Source organism: Echinops telfairi, unplaced genomic scaffold (genome assembly GCF_000313985.2).
Source record: "Echinops telfairi isolate 266 unplaced genomic scaffold, ASM31398v2 ScPeMD7_1;HRSCAF=3_0, whole genome shotgun sequence".
Classification (NCBI taxonomy): Eukaryota; Metazoa; Chordata; class Mammalia; order Afrosoricida; family Tenrecidae; genus Echinops; species Echinops telfairi.
The window spans coordinates 90,000,538-90,004,480 of record NW_022103896.1 but is presented as its reverse complement, the minus strand read 5'-3'; positions in this window follow the sequence as shown (position 1 = coordinate 90,004,480).

Genomic DNA, 3,943 nt, shown 5'->3' with positions numbered 1-3,943 from the left:
GAGTTGATACCGAGGGCTCAAGTAGAAAGAAAATGTTTTGAAAATGCTGTTGGCAACATATGTACAAATGTGCATGACCAAATGGCTGGCTGGCTGGATTGTCATAAGAGCTGTAAGAGGCCCCAATAAAATGATTTTTTTTAGAAATGTAATGCTCTACCAAAGGAAATAAGATCTCTATTATTCTGTTACCTGTGACGATTCTCAGCAAAAAGATGAATTTCACCACTGATAGAACAAAACAGTAAAACTTGTTTGTAAATGTATAATAGACATCATGCACCCTGAAGAGGAATTCAGATGTCTTAGATTATACTACCAACTAAGCCACCACAAGCTATGGGAGTTTAAACAAGGCCATTATTAAGATCTTCTAAAATTCTTTCAAGACTCAACAAGTTGGTGTTTCAGAGTCTGAAGTGAGTCACTTACCTACAGTTGGCACCTTAGGCTGAATCAATTTCGTACGAGCCGATGGATTGAAATTTTCAGGGTAGCTGATCTTAATTAACCTAAGGAGACTGGTCTCCTTGCTCAGTCCAAGAGCTGACAGTCAAGACCATGTGTTATAGATGCTGCTTCGATTCTATAAGATAGATGAAAAAGAGAAAGATGGGTTGGGTTTTTCATTTTGGTTTTGGTTAGTGTTTCTTCATTCTGTGTGCTAAGACTGAGCTTGCATTTCTAAAGATACGTTTCCTCTTTGAATATTCGAATATAAGTAAGTAAGAGAGCTAGTCTGCACAATTGTGGGACAGCACAGGCAATGTTTTGTTCTCTCATACACAGGTTGATAGGAGTTGGAACCTACTGAACAGCACCGATCAACAAGAAGTAAGAGAACTGTCTGAATGCGGGTCCCCTATTCAATCGCTGGAAGACAAGAATTTCCCCATTTCCTAGTTGCATTGTTCCTTTTCCAAAAAGTGAGTTAGTTACCCATTACTGTTGGTTTGTATGCTTGTTTAGGGAGGAGGAATGTTGGATGTTAGATGTTGGTTTTGTTGTTGTTGTTTCTTTGTTTTCTTCATGAACATTTTTGTGGGAATTTCAGTAAAATGGCATGAAAAGGAGGCCATATCTGACCTCTTCTGGCTTCCCTATGCCATGAGGTAGGGGTCAGACATGCCTGCACTCCTCATTCTAATGTTCCTCAATCTCTCTCTCTCTGCTCTTGCTTCTTGGGTGACTCATCCTTATGGCTGTGGGTAAGGTGGCAACTAAAATTGACCAATCCCCTCTAATGGTGTTAGACATGCCGTATTTTTATAGTCACATCCCATTAACTGGTTGGGTTACAAAGACAGGGATAAAAATACCATATTAAGAAATTTTCATCCATCACATGAATTCACCAGAGGGAAATTACCATTCAATTTTCAGTGTACATTTTCCCTACATTTTAGCCTCTGAACTGAGGGTGCATTTCATGAACAATAGCACCTTAGCTGTGTGTAACAGGTAAGTTGAACCCAGTTTGTCTGACCAGTGATGGTAGATAGCTATCCTTCTCTGAGTGCCCAGGTGCAGGGGTTTTCTAAGTGCTTTCTCCAACTCTAATTCTTGAAAAAATAAACACTGTACCCAAAAGAAGTAGCTGACATTCAACCATTTCAAGAAGCAACATATGATCAAGAACCAATGGTACTGAAGGCATTAGCTGCACTGAAGACTTAGCCAGAAACAAGGCTTTAGGAATTGATGGAATATCAATTTTGATGTTTCAACAAGCTGAGGGATGAATGAAGCACTCATTCATCTGTGCCAAGAAATTTGGAAGACAGCTACTTAGCCCAATGACTGCAAATGATTCATATTTGTGCATATTCGGAAGGTACGTGACCCAGCAGGATGTGCCAGTTGTAGAACAATATCATTACTATCACATGCAAGTAAAATGTTGCTGAAGATCATCAACAACCATTGTAGCAGTGCATTGACAGGGAGCTGCTGGAGGTTCAGGCCGGATTCAGAAGAAAATGTTGAACAAAGGATTCGTTGGTGATATCAGATGGCTCTTGGCTGAAAGCAGAGAATACTACAAAGATGTTTAAGAAACTATGGACAACCTTGAGAAGAATAAAAATGCCAGAACACTTCATTGTGCTCATGAGGAGGCTGTATATAGAATAAGAGGCAGTTGTGTGTACAGAATGAGAGGATGCTGTATGATTTAAAATCAGGAAAGGTGTGCCTCGGGGATGTAGCCCCTCACCATATTATTCCATCTGTATGCTGAGCAAATATTCAGAAAAGCTGAATTATATGAAGAAGAATGTGGTATCAGGATTGGAGAAAGGTTTATTAACAACCCGCAATATGTGGTTGGTGACACAAGATGACACAACCATGCTTGCTGAAAGTGAGAATATTTGAAGCACTTTATTTTCATCCAAAGATCAAGGATTATAGCCTTCAGTATGGATTACAACTCCATATAAAGAAGACCCAAAGCCTCACAACTGGACTAATAGGTAACATGATGATAAATGGAGAAAAAGTTGAAGTTGTCAAGGATTTTGTCTTGCTTGGATCCACAGTCAATGCTCATGGAAGCAGCAGTTGAGAGATCAAAAGATATGTTGCGTTAGATAAATCCACTGCACCAAACTTCCTTAGAGAATTGAAATGCAAGGGTGTTATTTCGAGGATTCTTTGCCTGTGCCAAGGCATGGTGTTTTCAATTGTCACGTGTGCATGTGAAAATCGGACATTGAATAAGGAAAACCAAAGAAAAACTGATGCATTTGAATTATGGTGCTGGTGAAAAATGTTGACAGTACCACCGACTGTCAAAAGAACAAACAAATCTCTCTTGGAAGCAGTACAGCAGAATGCTCCCTAGAAGTAAGGATGGCAAGACTTCATTGTATGTGCTTTGGACATGTTATTTGGAGAGACTGGTCCTTGGAAAAGGACATCATGGATGGTAATGTGGAGGGCAGTGAAAAAGAGGAAGGGTCGCAACAAGATGGATTGACGTCATAGCTGCAACAATGTGCTCAAACATCTGAACCATTGTGGCGATGGCAGAGGACCAGCAGTGTTTGATGTTTTTATACACAGGGTCACCCTAAGTCAGGACTGACTGAAGGGCAGCTAACTACAACAATGACCTCAATCCTGAGCATCTGAAGTGCTACATGAAACATGATCAGAAAGATGTGGTGACTTATTCAAAGACCATGGTGAATAAGTAGCAGAGTAGGATGATACAAATACACATTGCCATCTAAAATATTTTAACTCTGTCAGATCGTCAACCAAATATATTCATGAAAAATATAGAGATGAATAATATTCAGAGGAGGACGACCCCTTGTGATGGTTAATATGAGGCTCAGTTGTTTCATCAGATATGAGTCTAGGTGTTGCTGTGAAGGTATTTTGTAGATGTGATTAGCATTTACAATCATTGGACTTTAAGCAAAAAATATTACCCTCAGTCATGTGAAAGGGCCTCATCCAATCAGAGAGTGTGTGTGTGTGTGTGTCTGTGTGTCTGTGTGTGTCTGTGTGTGTAGAGGCATCATTTTATCAATTAGAAGCCTTAAGGGTAAAAATCAAGCGGAATTCAGAAGACGAAGTAGAAAAGAATATCCTCTTCAACATCAGATGGATCTTAGCTGACAGCAGAGAATATCAGAAAGAAGGTTACTATATTTTAGTGACTACTCAAAGGCCTTCAATTGTGGGAATCATAACAAATGATGGATAACAATACAAAGAATAGTCATTCCAGAATACTTAACTATACATAGGGGGAGGCTCCACATAGAGCAGGAGGCAGCCGTTTGACCAGAACAAGGAAATACTGCTAAAATCAGGAAAAGAACGCATCGGTGTTGGGTCCTTTCACCACACCTATTCAATCTGCTAAACAAATACTATGAGAGGCTGGACTACGTAAGGAGGAGCAGAGCAGGAGGACTGAAGGAAGACT